Source organism: Stegodyphus dumicola, chromosome X1 (genome assembly GCF_044657685.1).
Source record: "Stegodyphus dumicola isolate Sdum_Otavi_A_Nest chromosome X1, ASM4465768v1".
NCBI classification, from domain to species: domain Eukaryota; kingdom Metazoa; phylum Arthropoda; class Arachnida; order Araneae; family Eresidae; genus Stegodyphus; species Stegodyphus dumicola.
Window position 1 is genome coordinate 71,241,517 of NC_140780.1, and position 18,520 is coordinate 71,260,036.

The 18,520-nt window shown below is 31.4% G+C and overlaps 1 pseudogene; it reads right to left on the reverse strand.

Annotated features, from left to right (window-relative positions):
• Nucleotides 1-4,408: 4,408 nt before the first annotated feature.
• The window catches only part of LOC146993197 (uncharacterized), a 98,336-nt pseudogene continuing 84,224 nt past the window's right edge, over nucleotides 4,409-18,520 (reverse strand).

Genomic DNA, 18,520 nt, shown 5'->3' on the forward strand with positions numbered 1-18,520 from the left:
CTGCTTCAGTGTATTACACTGAACTGCTACCAGAACCCGCCCAACGGGTTTCGCCCCCAGCCCTTTTTGCCCAACTCTCCGGATTGTCCTAAGGATTTTATTTTGCTGTTGATATCAAGAATCAAGGAAATGTATTGCACCTTTTTATTCTTTTCAAAGCTTTTTGAATGTTGACTCCTCTCTCAAAATTTATTCCTGGCCCTTTTTAAACACAAAATTTAATTTAAAGACTTTCTAAGAGTTTTCCTTTTTTCTCATGCGGAAGGCATTATCAGAAAAGCTTTTATTTTTATAATTAGGCTTCGAAATTTTCCCTTATTAGATGAACCCCTCTTTTGATGTAATTATTCTATCTCTGATGATGCGGAGTTAAAGGCCTAGCCTAGCGCACTCCGTAAATTAACTTCCTTGATCCTTGATTACGTGATTGGCTGAGAGTAGAGTGAGTCTGGTGATTTTGCATATTTGGGGAATTGTTTGGTGTTTCTTCATTAATTTTTTCAATATTTATATTTCCTGGTCTTTTGGGGCATTCCTTACTGCAAGATGCATGTCCTCCTCCACAGAGGACACATTTCGCAGGAAATTCTTTACCTGTTTGAGGGCACTGGAAGGATTTGAGATTCTCGGCGCATCTGACGTTTTGTCAACGAACGTTTCTTCTTAACACTTGTTCCTCAATTTCCTGTACAGGCGGTCACAAAAGTATTCGATTACCGGTACCCTATCAGAAAATGACAAGATGGCGTTTTTTCTCTCTATCTCTCTCGTATTATTCCATCCTAGGTTTTCTTCTTTCCCCATCTTGGAAAAGACTGAAAAATGGTCACTATCTCTCTTTGAATTGGGACGCCATTTTGAGAAAAGAGGACAGCATCACCTTGGAGAACGGATATGACCCAAGGAGGTTAGAATATAAGGAGGAGGGTTCGCAGTTTCCTCCACTATCGGGAAATGAAACTCCACCGAACAAGCGGCGTCCATGTTTGTAACTTCAAAACATTGCATTACGTCAGTGAAAAGTACGTGTTTTTAAGCTGTTCCGTGCATGTATTTTCCACTAAATATATGTAAAATTTATAATGAAATTTTACATATTTTATATATGATATCTTATAAAGATGATAATACCCGTAATTTACTACGTACAGAAAATCATTAAGAAATAGTTCGAAATCTAAATGCATGTGCATAACATTAAAGCCTTTAAAAATAGAATTTGTTTAGGTTTTATTAGCAACCTGTTGGGTGTACTTTCCAGTTTTTCCTTTAAGAAGTGATATTTCTGATTTATTCACAGTATTGTAAAATTTTAAAGAATCATTTAAAATATATTTAACCTGAAATTAATAGCGGATAATTATCTAAAAAAATAGTCACAGGTTGCATTTTTTTTTAAATGAAAGTTTTAAACTCTTTTCACAACTAAAAATTTTATAACAACAAGAATATAAATATTAATAAAATAAAACAGATTTATGTGAATTCAGTGATTTCAGTTTATGCGCGTTTCATATTTAAGAATCTGAAAGAAATTGCCTTGAATTAAGCTAAATTAGAGAAATATACCTATATTTTTGGATACATCTTTACACATGTTCAGTTGTGTAAATATTTTACTTACTTTTATTGCTATACTGCCTACAAATTTGTAAATTAATGCAAAAACATTTTAACAACAGAAAAGTTAGTTTATCTTGATCAAATGCACAAATTATATTCTTAACAGTTCAAAAATTTTATATTGAATAATAATTAATACATAAAGAAAAGCATTACTTTATTTAATACCTTTAAAAACCATAAAAATAGTAACAATTGGTGTCTAATTTTTCATGAAAATTATCAAACGAATTACCTAAAACGTTCAAATTATACAGTTTAAATCCTAGTATACATCATTGTGTGTTAAGGAACAAAAATTCCAGCTATAAACAGAAACATTAAAATGTATTTAACATATTTTGATTATTATTAAGTCCCTTTTTTACATCTGGAAAAAAAAAACATGACATTGTGATATTTTTTTACCATAGTTTTCAAATTACATAAAAAAAAAGAAAATCAATACTTACGCGTGAAAAGTAATCCCAGGAATCTTTTTCAAAAATTTTTTTGTGCATCCATATACAACACAAGATGACATGCTTCAAAAAGAAAAGAAAAAAATAAAAATATTCCAATTACAGACTTCCTTGCAAAAGTCACAGCGATAACAGGAACATGGCCGCCAAGCCTCACCGTTTGAGTTGAACCTTCCCGCCTTCTATTCTAACCTCCTTGATATGACCAAAAAATATGTATTGTTGTTGCATAGACATTCTTTGATATGACCGCTCACCACGCCCAAAGAATCTCCTACCCCTCTCCCTCTCTTTGAATTGGGACGCCATTTTGGGAAAAAGCGGACGACTCCATCTTGGAAAAACGGCATTACATTTGTTTTGGCTTGCTGTATTTAAGTCGGGGTGGAATCCAGTCAGCTATGCATGTTCTTTTTCTCGGTGAAATATTGCTGTCATTTCGTTGAAAGTGACCTGGTAATATTTCAGGATAAACCCTCGTACGTTGGGCTAAGCTGTCACCTCTCATGCATGAGAGTACCTAGGTAAAGAACTTAAAATTAGAAAAGTTTCTTACGTTAAAATTCTGATTGAAATACTTCTTTTAAGTTATGTGACATAACTTTCCAAAGTGTCACTAATTGTGTGTGTGTGAATTTAGGTAGTTTAATATATAACACCTGCTTCAAAAATAACAGTAAAGTTTATTTTGTTTATTTGTCATTTAAAATTACCGGCTTATTGTCTTTCGGTGCCATCTTTCTACCATCACCGAAATTATTTACTCTTCTTGAAGATCATTATCCCATTTATTCTGTGTATCCGTAATAACTGTATAATTTGTTTTTCTTTCATTGTTCATGTTGTACCCATATATTAAAAACACCATTCGCTTACTGTACTTCGTAGTATTAGGAAAATCATTTGCTTTTCTATCGACTGCAGTCATGATTTTAGTAACAATGTAGCACATTGCTGGAATTTAAAACAAAGAAGGCTACTTTTGAAATTCTATATATATAGAAACAATATTAGATATTTCTCTTTGTGTATAATTATTCTTTAATTTGAAAGTAGTTAAAATCTAATGATTCCTTTTTTCCCCCCTCTTGGCCTCTTCTAGTGTAATTTGTCATCATTTTTGTGCACTCTTGGATTGCAGAACATGATATCATGAAAGAAAAAGAACGGAGAAATAGTGCAGAGCAAAAAGACATCTGTGGCTGGTAATTCTTGTTTTATATTAACTTTATTTTCACTAGAAATGCTTGAATGTTATAATTTGTAGGTCAGTTTTCACATGTTGCTTTATATCGGAGTTTTACTACTTATTTATTTTACGTGAACGCTTCACATTATGTTTTAATGTTTAGGGTAGCATTTATGCATTAATTTCTTAAGTTTTGAATTCCATATTGAAGTGTCTGAATTGGTTCTTTCTTTATATTGTATTGTAATATTCGTAGTGAGGTTGAACTGTTAATTACACTATAATTATCAGAAGTCTGAGATTTGTTAGAGTTCTGTTGCTTCTTAGTGGTTTCAAAATTACTGCTGTAGTGTAATTTTTTCCCAAGTGGCCTCCTTTCGCATTACTATAAAATTATGAGGGTACACTTTTAGCTTTTAGAAACTATTTATTTACAATCTTAGAATGTATAATCGCAGAGAACTGAAATACCAGCATAGTTCTATTTTTCAAATCTGTATGCAAAGTGTTGCCAATTACAAGTTACTAAATATTAAATGTTACCATTTACAAATTATTAAATATTACATCTTCCGTTTTTTTAAAGAGTTCAAAAGTTTTAATAGTCTAAAATCAGTCGAAATACCTGGCCGGCTTTCTAATCAGTCTCCCACTTCTAGTTCTTAGCTCACCGTTCCTTGTTTCTGAGTTAGCAGAGTTTGGTAGTTGATCTTCTAAACTTTGCCCTTGAGAATATCTGGAATCATATCCTTTTACATCTGTTTTCTGTGTATTAACTCCTTGTTCTGTTCCTCTGATATTCTCATCAACAGCTGAACTGTTTTCTCTAATATCTTTTCTATTTCTTCTCAATACTGATCCACCTGATCTAAGTATATATGATCTAGGCGTCTTATGCACTTCTTCTACAACTGCTGGTTTCCAGCGATTATCGTGATATATCCGAACACAATCTCCTTTATTTAGTGATGGTAATGTTTTTGTATGACGATCATAATATGACTTCTGTTGAGTTCTTTCTTGGTTGATTTTTTTCTTTTACATTTCTCACAACTTGAGGTTTAAGTAATTCTTCAGATATAGGAAGAATTGTTCTTGTTGTCTCTCCAACAAATGAGATGCTAGGATCACCAGCTCAACGACTACTCATAAGTCGTTGAGCTGGTGATCCTAGCATCTCATTTGTTGGAGTGTTCCTATGAGCTAACAAAACTAAATAAGGATCAGCATGATCTGCTTGAGCTTTCTTTAACAATTTCTTCGCCGTTTGTACTGAACGCTCTGCTAATCCGTTCGACTGTTGATGGTATGAACTGCTTGTTATATGTTTAAATTGGTATTTCTTTGCAAATTCTGAAAATTCTTTACTTGCAAACTGAGGTCCATTATCAGATATCACTATCAATGGTATACCGTATCTTGCAAAATGAGATTTCATGTAACTGATCACTGTGTGACTTCGAGTATCCGGTAGTTTGGAGATTTCAAAAAAGTTGGAATAGTAATCTACAATTAATAAATATACATCGTTGTTAATCTCAAATAAATCTGTCGCAACTAAGGTAAATTGGGAATTTCATGTGGTATCATAGGCTCTCTTATGTTTTTGTTCTGGTATTCATTACATATAGAACATTTTGAAATTTTATCTTCTATTTGCTTGTTCATAAGTGGCCGAAACAAAACATCTCTATCTCTTTTCTTACATTTTTCTATACCAAAATGACCCTCATGAATTAAATTTAACATTTCCTTTTGCATAGATAAAGGAATAATTACCCTTCCTCCTTTGAAAAATAAGTCATTTTCCATTGTCAACTCTATCTACAGTTAATAAATATATCCCAAATACTTTACAAAGTCCCAAAATACTTTGACTTGAGGTTCTACCTGATGTTTCCTTTCTGGCCAGCCTCTCAGAATATATTTCTTTAAGCACTGTAGTGTAGCATCACATTCACTTTCTTTCTTCAATGCATAAATTTTGTCATCAGATGCTGGAATCAGTGTACAAATTTCTGTATCTTCATCATTATCTTCTGTTGTATTCAAATTTGCTCTACTCAAAGTGCCTGCTATTAATAAGTCTTTCCCCTTTTTGTATCGTACATCTAGATCATATTTTTGTAAATTTAACAGCATTCATTGCAATCGCTGTGGTGCTTTAAAAAGAGGTTTCTTAGTTATGCTTTCTAATGGTCGATGATCAGTTTCAACTGTAATACGTTTGCCATATATATATTGATGAAATTTAGAACATCCAAAAGTAATAGCTAAAAGCTCTTTTTCTATCTGAGCATAATTTTTCTGACTTTTTGTTAGAGCTCTGGAAGCATAAGCAATTGGTTGGTTTTCTTGTAGTAAAACAGCACCTATTCCTTCAGAACTTGCATCTACTGAAAGAGTTACATCCTTATTAACATCATAGAATTTTAATACGGGTGCTTTTGCAATCAATTCTTTAAGTGTTTCGAAAGCTTTTTGATGCTTTTCAGGCCCGTGCCAGAGGACATTTTTCTCAAGTAACTGTCTTAATGGTGCAGTAATAGTACTTAAGTTAGGAATAAATTTCGCTAAATAATTAATCATTCCCAAAAATCTTTGTAGCGAAGGCACATCTGTAGGTTCTGGCATTTTAACAATTGCTTCCACTTTAAAAAAATCAGGTTTTAGTCCATTTTCACTTAACTCGTGCCCTATATAATTCACACGATTAACTTTTATTTTACATTTAGCCTTATTGAACTTCAAATTATTTTCTCGTGCTCTCTGGAGTACTTTTTTAAGTCGTAGCTCATGTTCCTTTTCATTAGATCCCCATATTAAGATATCATGTATAATACATTCAACGCCTTCTAGATCTTCTATTATTTGGCTTAATTTTCTTTGGCAAATTTCTGGAGCTGAACATATGCCAAAAGGTAATCTTTTAAATTTGTATCTGCCAAAAGGTGTATTGAATGTACACAAATTACTACTTTCTTCGTCAAGCTGGATTTGCGAAAAAGCACTATTAGCATCTAAAACAGGAAATATTTTTGCGTTAGGCATTCTAGTGACAACTTCGTCAATGGTTAACATCGGATAATGTTCTCGTTTTATAGCTTTATTTAAATCTCTAGGATCTAAACATATTCTTATTTTGTTCGGTTTGACAACTGTGACCATTGAATTTACCCATTCAGTTGGTTCTCTTACTTTCTCAATAACATTTAAATTTTCCATTCTTTGTAATTCTTTCTTAACTTTATCACGTATAGCTATGGGTATTTTTCTTGGAAGATGAATGACTGGTGTTACATCTTGTTTTAACTGGATTTTATATTCTCTATTCAAACAACCTAAGCCTTCAAATACATCTTTGTATTCCTCCAGTAAGTCTTCAGTGTAAACAGACATTACTTTCTGAATCAAACCTAGTTGCAAACATGATTTTAATCCTAATATCGAAGGTACTTATTTGTCAATAACTTGGAATTCCACAACATAATTATTTTTTCCATATTGGCAGTTAAGTACTACTTTTCCTAAAGTATCCATTTTATTCCCAGAGAATGTAACTAATCTTTTAATTTCAGATTTCTGTATCGGAACATTTAGCAATTTCACTTTGGTTTTAGAAATAACATTGCACATTGCTCCAGTATCTAACTGCAAATTTAGTTTACTTTTATTTACATTAACGTCAACAGTCCATTTCTCTTCCTTGTTATCTGAATTAAGGTTTAATGTGCCAACATAAAATTCTAACTCTTCCTCAGATTCATGATTTATTAATTTAATTTGTCTATCTTTTTTGTTTACCTTGACTGCTTCATTTTTTATTATATTGCTTTTACACTGACTCGCGAAATGATTTGCCTTTTTACATTTATGACAGATTTTTCCATATGCTGGACACATTCAATACTCATGAGATGTTCCACATTTAGAACAAATTTTTGTCTTTTGTTTATCGGTATTTACCTCTTTGTAAGTATTCTTATTATGTTTACTTCGTTTCTTTTTCACTAAGTTTACAGCAGTTTCCTCAACTTTTATGATTTTCATTTGATGTGCACTTATTTCAGCAGATCTGCATATATCAAGAGCTTTTTCTAATGTTAATTCTGTTTCATGTAACAATCTTGCTCTCACTATATCATCTTTAATACCACAAACAATTTTATCCTTTATTAAACTATCCGTTAATTGTGCAAACTCGCATGTTCTAGCTTTATTTCGAAGGTCAGTTACGTATTCATCTATGGTTTCTGACGCGGTTTGATTTCTAGTAAAGAATAAATGTCTTTCATATGTAATATTTTTCTTAGGAATACAATATTCCGTAAATTTTGTTTTAATTTCACTTACTTTAATTTCTTTACCCTCTTCTATAGGAAATGTATTATATATTTCAAGACCACAAATTCCTATTACATGAAGAAAAGTATTAACTCTTACCTTCCCTTCTTTATTATGTAATTCACTAGCTACTTCATATATTTCAAATGATTGCAGCCATCTCTGCCAATTCCAAGCTAGATTTCCATCAAATTTCATCAGCTCTGGTGGTTTTAAACTTTCCATTATGAAAGCAAAACACTCCTGACACCATATAAAATTAATCAATTAAAGCAATTGAGGGTACACTTTTACCTTTTAGAAACTATTTATTTACAATCTTAGAATGTATAATCACAGAGAACTGCAATACCAGCATAGTTCTATTTTTCAAATCTGTATCCAAAGTATTGTTAATTACAAGTTACTAAATATTAAATGTTACCATTTACAAATTATTAAATATTACAATTACGAGGAGGAGGCTAAGCATTTTCCTCTCTGTCTGGCCTAATATTTTCCTTGCCTAATGGGGTCTTCTCTTCCCAACAGGTCAGTGTAATTGCACTTCCTGTGTATAAACCAATTTTGTTTCAGTTTTTTCCGAATTTAGATTCTCTCTATGAAGTGCTGTTTCTCTTAAAACCATTGAAAGTTAAATGTTGAACAAAAAAGAAATGTAAATAAAAATTTAATGAGTACTCATAAAGAAAGTTAGTGGGGCCAAATTATCTTCTGTTAAGGCTGCTCAAAATGTGTTTTTATTAGTTGTTTTAAGCACACTTTATAATATTTTCCCCTTAATCTCAACTATTTTGGCATATTGTGAAGTTTTATGAACCTATTTGCGAAGATCTATTTAAAATTGATTCCACAAATAAAAATTCGTTTTGAAATAAAATCAGAGATGTTTTATTATTATCGAAGTAAAATTCTGCAGATTAACTTTCAACTTTGTTTTGCAAAGCACTCTGAAAGTTTCTGTTGGACTTCTTTCCGTTCTCTTGGCAAATGCATGACAGAATTATTTTTTGAGAAAGCTGATGTCTTTTGCTTATAAGAATGATTGATGCAACTGTATGGGTGTTGCTGTAAAAAGCACATGTTTCCCAGTGTCCTGTTTCTTCCTTAATTGGGTCATTCTCCGCTAGATCAGACATTGCTTTTGTGTTATTTAACAATTCCTTCATCTTATCTTCAGTTAAAAGCTCTTCTTCATAATGAGCACTTTTATTATCAAGGGGTTTTATAAGACCCCAGTTCTTCTTTTGTAATTTTCTGATTCATTGTTTGAATTCTCTGTCTTCCATATGTGAAAATTCTTTGGCATCGTTTCCTTTTGAGATTTGTAAGAATTTTTGGACTTCATTTTCAGTCGATGGAAATTGTTTAAACTAACAGATAAATTATTTCCGGTGTTGATGGATGAATGTAGCACCACGTATGAATAAAATTCTAGCAGTGGACAAATTAAATGGGATCCTTTAAGGTACTGCTATACACGAAATCACGCTTTACAATTCTGCGCTCAGCAAGTACCGGCGGTATTAAAAATGATAGACTACGAAACATGACTTGAAGAATCGTATGAGTTATGTGGAATGCAGATTGGGAGTTTAGTCGTGATAGGTAAACAGTCTATACAGATGACCAGAAATAATAAAAATTAAGATGGGTGTAGTATAATGTATTTTACTGCTGGACCATGGATTAGTCATAAACAGTACTTGTGTAAAAACAGATTAAAGTATATGAATTCCCTGTTTAAGAAAGGAATTTCTCTAAGACAGTGTGCAGTCTGTATCGTAGCTGGAATCGCGAGCTGTTCTGTCTTCAGGGAAACAAAATCTGTTATTCTGTAATTTTTCCTGAAAATGTGTGTTTAAATTTTGTTACCTAGGTAACCTATTTTTAACTCTTTCTATATGAAAATGAAACCAAATACAGACAAAGAAATAAAATTGCATTTCTTCCCTTGGTGCAGTTATTAACAACTTTAACTTAATGGGAGCCAATTTTAAGTTTATAAAATTTTGGCTAGCTGCAATTATATATTGCACTTTTAATATTTCAGTTATAAGTGCATTACACAAAGTATAAAAATGTGTGGTATAATATCTTAAAGAAAAGGTATACTCTTTGTATTATTTACAAAAAAATTCAGCAAGATGAAAATTAAATACAGGGAAATCATATTTTAATGTGAAATTTAGCTTTGCATTTCTTCTGAGAGTTTTTTTTTTCTCCCTCTAGTACATGCGATGTTATTGCTAAATCCATGCAGTCGTCCGGATGTTTGTTATTCTGTATCTGAACATTGATTTTAACAAGTTTATTGTTGAAAATCCTCTTTCACATTTTTCAGTAGATCGAAAGCAAGAATTTATCTTTTTTAAAGTTTAACAGTTCATAATTTTTCTGATCTAGGACTATTCAAATGGCTTTTTGTGATATTCTTCATCTTAATTAGGATGAAAACCAATTATTTCTATTTCTAGATCAGTAGAATTGTTAACATATTTGCAATCTTTTACCATTTTTCTTAAATACTAGTCTTATGTAATGGGTTTGAAGTGAACGTAGTAGTTGGCCTAATTTTAAATACACTCAAAACATCTAATTCAGAAACTAATTTAAGCTCGATGAGATTTTCCAAATGTTTGTTTCAGTTTTCTTATATTTCACGCTTTAGTTCTCCAGATTTTCAAAGTGGCAAAATGTACATTGCATTATGGTAAAAATGTATATTCCTTATATTTGTGTAATATTTTTACAAAATTAATTCTGATTTAAAATTAATTTAAAATACCCGTAAATTCAAACACTTTAGTTCTCTTCCCTGCTCAAGTTTAAGATATTAGTTATTATGTCTGTAAGAATTACTAAATCGTAGAACCAATTATGGTCAATAATTTCTTGATGAGTTTCGTTTGTGGATTCTTAAAATTCTTCTATCAAACTTTTGTAACAGAAGCTGGAATGGAACCCAGGCAGCCAGACAGAATGTCCCTTCCCTGAGTGAAAATTTCTATCATTTCACTGAAAGTGACATTATAATACTTCAGAATAAACCCTCGTAACACTAATAAATATATGATTTTTTTTTAATGTTGATATAATGCGTGTTTGGTTCTTACAATATTTTGAGCTATTATATTACTAATTCTGTATGTGAGTTAAGACAGTTTAATATAGAACACCTGCTTCAAGCCTAAAAGTAAAGTATTTGAATTGTGTTTTACCTTTCGTGTGTTTCGAGACGTGCGTTCTATTCTACAATTTACGGAATTTCTCGGTATTGGACATCTCACATAGCTGACAAAATTTCATTCCTATGTTTAGGTTTCATAGTACAATAAGTTAAGCATCCCTCCATTAGTATATGACTTTGATTCCTTCGAAAGAAAAAAGAGTATCTTAGTTTTGTTAAATTTTTGGTCAAAATTTTAGTATATAGGTAATTGCAATAGCTCATTCACGAAATTTTATTTAAATTTTTTGAAACATTTCAAAATGGTATATCATTCAGTGGCATTTGATGTGTTTTGGTTTGCTGTATTAAAGCTGGGCTCGAACCCGGGCAGCTAGACAATATGTTCTTTCCCTGAGTGAAATATTGCTATAATTGCATTAAAGTGACGTGGTAATATTACAGTATAATTTCTTGTACATTGCACTAAGCTGTCCTCTCTCATGGATGAGTGTACCTAAGTAAAGAACTTAAAATTAGAAACGGTTCTTGCGTTAAAATTCTGAATGAAATATTTATTTTATGGTTTATGACTTTTGTTTCCAAGATGTTTTTCGAAATCTGTTTGTAGAATGGTGTTTTTGAGCCCTTTCTTAAAAATAATAAAAAAAAAAAAAAAAAAAAAAAAAAGAAGTATATTTGTATAGCTCTTTTTTTTAATGTCAATATATTGCGAGTTTGATTCTTACTCTTTTTTTTATCTGTTACGTCAGAAATTCTGTGTGTGAATTAAGATAGTTTAATATATAACACCTGCTTCAAAGCTAACAGTAAAGTTTATTTTGTTTATTTGTCATTTAAAATTACCTGCTTATTGACTTTCGGTGCCATCTTTGTACCAGCGCTAAAATTATTTACTTTTCTCGAAGATCATTATCCATTTTATTCTGTGTATCTGTAATAACTGTGTAATTTTTTTTTTCTTTCATTGTTCATGTTGTACCCATACATTAAAAACCTCTTTCGCTTACTGTACTTCTGTCGTATTAGGAAAATCATTTGCTTTTCTATCGACTGCAATCATGATTTTTGTAACAATGTAGCACATTGCTGGAATTTAAAACAAAGAAGGCTACTTTCGAAGTTTTATATATTAAGAAACAATATTAGATATTTCTCTTTGTCTATAGATATTCTTTAGTTTCAAAGTAGTTAAAATCTAATGATTCCTTCCCCCCCCCCTTGGCCTCTTCTAGTGTAATTTGTCATCATTTTTGTGCACTCTTGGATTGCAGAACATATCATGAAAGAAAAAGAACGGAGAAATAGTGCAGAGCAAAAAGACATCTGTGGCTGGTAATTCTTGTTTTATATTAACTTTATTTTCACTAGAAATGCTTGAATGTTATAATTTGTAGGTCCCTTTTCACATGTTGCTTTATATTGGAGTTTTACTACTTATTTATTTTACGTGAACGCTTCACATTATGTTTTAATGTTTAGGGTAGCGTCTATGCATTAATTTCTTAGGTTTTGAATTCCATATTGAAGTGTCTGAATTGGTTCTTTCTTTATATTGTATTGTAATATTCGAAGTGAGGTTGAACTGTTAATCACACTATAATTATGAGAAGTCTGAGATTTGTTAGAGTTCTGTTGCTTCTTAGTGGTTTCAAAATTACTGCTGTAGTGTAATTTTTTCCCAAGTGGCCTGCTTTCGCATTACGAGGAGGAGGCTAAGCATTTTCCTCTCTGTCTGGCATAATATTTTCCTTGTCTAACGGGGTCTTTTCTTCCCAACAGGTCAGTGTAATTACTCTGCCTGTGTATAAACCGATTTTGTTTCAGTTTTTTCCGAATTTAGAGTCTCTCTATCAAGTGCTGTTTCTCTTAAAACCATTGAAAGTTAAATGTTGAACAAAAAAGAAATGTAAATAAAAATTAAATGAGTACTCGTAATGAAAGTTAGTGGGGCCAAATTGTCTTCTGTTAAGGCTGCTCAAAATGTGCTTTTTATTAGTTGTTTTAAGCATACTTTATTAAATTTTTCCCTTAATCTGAACTATTTTGGCATATTGGGAAGTTTTATGAACCTATTTGCGAAGATCTATTTAAAATTGATTTCACAAATAAAAATTCGTTTTGAAATCAAATCAGAGATGTTTGATTATTATCGAAGTAAAATTCTGCAGAATAACTTTCCACTTTGTTTTGCGAAGCACTCTGAAAGTTTCTTTTGGACTTCTTTCCGTTCTCTTGGCAAATGCATGACAGAAATATTTTTTGAGATAGCTGATGTCTTTTGCTTATAAGAATGATTGATGCAACTGTATGCGTGCCGCTGTAAAGAGCACATGTTTTTTCTTGAATTGGGTAATTTTTCGCTAGAAGATCAGACATTGCTTTTTGTGTTATTTAACAATTCCTTCATCTTATCTTCAGTTAAAAGCTCTTCTTCATAATGAGCGCTTTTATTATCAAGGGGTTTTATAAGACCCCATTTCTTCTTTTGTAATTTTCTGATTCATTGTTTGACTTCTCTGTCTTCCATATGTGAAAATTCTTCAGCATCGATTGCTTTTGAAATTTGAAAGATTTTTCTGACTTCATTTTCAGTCAATGGAAATTGTTTAAAGTAGCAGATAAATTCTTTCCGGTGTTGATGGATGAATGTTGCACCACGTATGAATGAAATTCTAGCAGTGGACAAAAAAAATGCGATCTTTTAAGGTACTGCTATACGCGAAATCATGCTAAGTCTGCGCTCAGCAAGTACCTGCCGTATTAAAAATGATAGACTACGAAATATGACTTTAAGAATGGTATGAGTAATTTGGAATCCAGATTGGGAGTTTAGTCGTGATAGGTAAACAGTCTATACAGATGACCGGAAATAATAAAAATTTAGATGGGTGTACTATAAAGTAATTTACTCCTGGACCATGGATTAGTCATAAACAGTACTTGTGTAAAAACAGATTAAAGTATATGAATTCCCTGTTTAAGAAAGGAATTTCTCTATGACAGTATGCAGTCTGTATCATAGCTGGAATCGCGAGCTGTTCTGTCTTCAGGGAAACAAAATCTGTTATTCTGTAATTTTTCCTGAAAATGTGTGTTTAAATTTTGTTACCTAGGTAACCTATTTTTAACTCTTTCTATATGAAAATGAAACCAAATACAGACAAAGAAATAAAATTGCATTCCTTCCCTTGGTGCAGTTATTAACAACTTTAACTGAATGGGAGCCAATTTTAAGTTTATAAAATTTTGGCTAGCTGCAATTATATATTGCACTTTTAATATTTCAGTTATAAGTGCATTACACAAAGTATAAAAATGTGGGGTATAATATCTTAAAGAAAAGGTATACTCTTTGTATTATTTACAAAAAAATTCAGCAAGATGAAAATTAAATACAGGGAAATCATATTTTAATGTGAAATTTAATACAGTCAAAAGTCGTTAATTCGGACACCTATAATCCGAACCTCAAAGCTAAAAACTTTCTGCGCATGCGCCGCATTGACACATGCGCATAGGCGTTTTCGCGTTCGCGTAAGACCTTTTACCACTGCGCATATGTGTGTGCGCAAGCGCAGAATACGTTTTCGCGTGCGCGTTTTATGCATAACGGACGGCATAATCTAAAATTATCTAGTTATCTATTTCAGTTAATGTTGATGATTGCGTTGTTACTTAATCTTCGAATTGGATCCGGATTATTATTTTTTGCAGACTGTAATAGCAATTTTATAAAAGTAAACTTGAACTTTCGATTATGTCAAATAGAATTTCCGATTTTGGAGCTCCCAAAGGATCGTACAAAACGAAAGTATGTTTCGATGTTCATCAAACAAAAAGTGGAATTGCTGCAAAAAATGGATAAAGACATGAAGAATGTGACAGAGAGGTTGGTGAAAACGAAAAAAATTCGAGTGACAAGTTCTTAGGTATTCTCGGCACAACAATTAACGGGACTTGAACAGCAAAACTTTGTAACTGAACAAGGAAATTGTGTCTGTTTATAGAATTAAAGAGAAAGTATTATCACATAAAACGAAGCAACTTAAAACAACTTACATTGAAAGAAATGTTTAATAAAGTAAACAAATAAATATTAAGCCTTTCTTTTTGTAAATTTTGATACCCTTTAGATTATAATGGTTCTTTATTTCATAAATTAAGGTTTCATATTTTTAATTTTAGAATTTCTGCATGCCATCATACGAGATTTAAACTGATGATCTATAATCCGGAAAAATCGATAATCCGGAATCGCTGAAGTCCCGACGAGTCCAGATTAACGACTTTTGACTGTATTCCATTTCTTCTGAGATTTTTTTTTCCTCCCTCTGGTACATGCGATGTTATTGCTAAATCCATGCAGTCGTCCGGATGTTTGTTTGTTATACTGTATCTGAACATTGATTTTAACAATTTTGTTGTTGAAAATCCTCTTTCACATTTTTAAGTAGATCGAAAGCAGGAATTTATCTTTTTAAAAGTTTAACAGTTTATGATTTTTCTGATCTAGCACTATTCAAATGGCTTTTTGTGATATTCTTCATCTTAATTAGGATGAAAACCAATTATTTCTATTTCTAGATCAGTAGAATTGTTAACATATTTGCAATCTTTTACCATTTTTCTTAAATACTAGTCTTATGTAATGGGTTTGAAGTGAACGTAGTAGTTGGCCTAATTTTAAATACACTCAAAACATCTAATTCAGAAACTAATTTAAGCTCGATGAGATTTTCCAAATGTTTGTTTCAGTTTTCTTATATTTCACGCTTTAGTTCTCCAGATTTTCAAAGTGGCAAAATGTACATTGCATTATGGTAAAAATGTATATTCCTTATATTAGTGTAATATTTTTACAAAATTAATTCTGATTTAAAATTAATTTAAAATACCCTTAAATTCAAAAACTTTAGTTTAGTTCTTCCCCCCCCTCAAGTTGAAGATTTTAGTTATTATGTCTGTAAGAATGACTAAATCATAGAACCAATTATGACAATAATTTCTTCATAAGTTTCGTTTCTAGATTTTTAAAATTCTTCTATGAAACTTTTGTAACAGAAGTTGGGATGGAACCCAGGCAGCCAGACAGAATGTCCCTTCCCTGAGTGAAAATTTCTATCATTTCACTGAAAGTGACATTATAATATTTCAGAATAAACCCTCGTAACACTAATAAATGTATGTAGATTTTTTTTTTAATGTTTATATAATGCGTGTTTGGTTCTTACAACATTTTGAGCTATTATATTACTAATTCTGTATGTGAGCTAAGACAGTTTAATATAGAACATCTGCTTCAAGACTAAAAGTAAAGTATTTGAATTGTGTTTTACCTTTTGTGTGTTTCGAGAGGTACGTTCTAATCTACAATTTATGGAATTTCTCGGTATTGGACATCTCACATAGCTGACAAAATTTCATTCCTATGTTTAGGTTTTATAGTACAATAAGTTGAGCATCCCTACATTAGTATATGACTTTGAGTCCTTCGAAAGAAAAAAAGAGTATCTTAGTTTTGTTGAATTTTTGGTCAAAATTTTAGTATATATGTAATTGCAATAGCTCATTCACGAAATTTTATTTAAATTTTTTGCAACATTTCAAAATGGTATATCATTCAATGGCATTTGATGTGTTTTGGCTTGCTGTATTAAAGCTGGGCTCGAACCCGGGCAGCTAGACAATATGTTCTTTCCCTGAGTGAAATATTGCTATAATTGCATTAAAGTGATGTGCATTAAAGTAAATATTACAGGATAATTTCTTGTACATTGGACTAAGCTGTCCTCTCTCTTGGATGAGTGTACCTAAGTAAAGAACTTAAAATTAGAAACGGTTCTTGCGTTAAAATTCTGAATGAAATATTTATTTTATGGTTTATGACTTTTGTTTCCAAGATGTTTTTCGAAATCTGTTTTTAGAATGGTGTTTTTGAGCCCTTTCTAAAAAAAAAAAAAAAAAAAAAAAAAGCTATAAAAGTATATATGTATAGCTCTTTTAATGTCAATATATTGCGAGTTTGATTCTTACTCTTTTTTGATCTGTTATGTCACTAATTCTGTGTGTGAATTAAGATAGTTTTATATATAACACCTGCTTCAAAGCTAACATTAAAGTTTATTTTGTTTATTTGTCATTTAAAATTACCTGGTTATTGATTTTCGGTGCCGTTTTTGTACCTGCGCTAAAATTATTTACTTTTCTCGAAGTGCATTTTCCCTTTTTTTCTGTGTATCTGTAATAACTGTATAATTTTTTTTTCTTTCATTGTTCATGTTGTACCCATACATTAAAAACCTCTTTCGCTTACTGTACTTCTGTCGTATAAGGAAAATCATTTGCTTTTCTATCAACTGCAATCATGATTTTAGTAACAATGTACCACATTGCTGGAATTTAAAACAAAGAAGGCTACTTTCGAAGTTTTATATATTAAGAAACAATATTAGATATTTCTATTTGTGTATAGATATTCTTTAATTTCAAAGTAGTTAAAATCTAATGATTCCTTTCCCCATCCTTGGCCTCTTCTAGTGTAATTTGTCATCATTTGTGTGCACTCTTGGATTGCAGAACATATCATGAAAGAAAAAGAATGGAGAAATAGTGCAGAGCAAAAAGACATCTGTGGCTGGTAATTCTTGTTTTATATTAACTTTACTTTCACTAGAAATGCTTGAATGTTATAATTTGTAGTTCCCTTTTCACATGTTGCTTTATATTGGATTTTTACTAGTTATTTATTTTATGTGAACGCTTCACATTATGTTTTAATGCTTAGGGTAGCATTTATGCATTAATTTCTTAGGTGTTGAATTCCATATTGAAGTGTTTGATTTGGTGCTTTCTTTATATTGTATTTTAATATTCGAAGTGAGGTTGAACTGTTAATCACACTATAATTATCAGAAGTCTGAGATTCGTTAGAGTTCTGTGGCTTCATAGTGGTTTCAAAATTACTGCTGTAATGTAATATTTTCTCAAGTGTCCTCCTTTCGCATTACGAGGAGGAGGCTATGAATTTTCCTCTCTGTCTGGCCTAATATTTTCCTTGTCCAACGGTGTCTTGTCTTCCCAACAGGTCAGTGTAATTGCACTGCCTGTGTATAAACCAATTTTTTTTCAGTTTTTTCCGAATTTAGAGTCTCTCTATCAAGTGCTGTTTCTCTTAAAACCATTGAAAGTTAAATGTTGAACAAAAAAGAAATGTAAATAAAAATTAAATGAGTACTCGTAATGAAAGTTAGTGGGGCCAAATTGTCTTCTGTTAAGGCTGCTCAAAATGTGCTTTTTATTAGTTGTTTTAAGCATACTTTATTAAATTTTTCCCTTAATCTGAACTATTTTGGCATATTGGGAAGTTTCATGAACCTATTTGCGAAGATCTATTTAAAATTGATTTCACAAATAAAAATTCGTTTTGAAATCAAATCAGAGATGTTTGATTATTATCGAAGTAAAATTCTGCAGAATAACTTTCCACTTTGTTTTGCGAAGCACTCTGAAAGTTTCTTTTGGACTTCTTTCCGTTCTCTTGGCAAATGCATGACAGAAATATTTTTTGAGATAGCTGATGTCTTTTGCTTATAAGAATGATTGATGCAACTGTATGCGTGCCGCTGTAAAGAGCACATGTTTTTTCTTGAACTGGGTAATTTTTCGCTAGAAGATCAGACATTGCTTTTTGTGTTATTTAACAATTCCTTC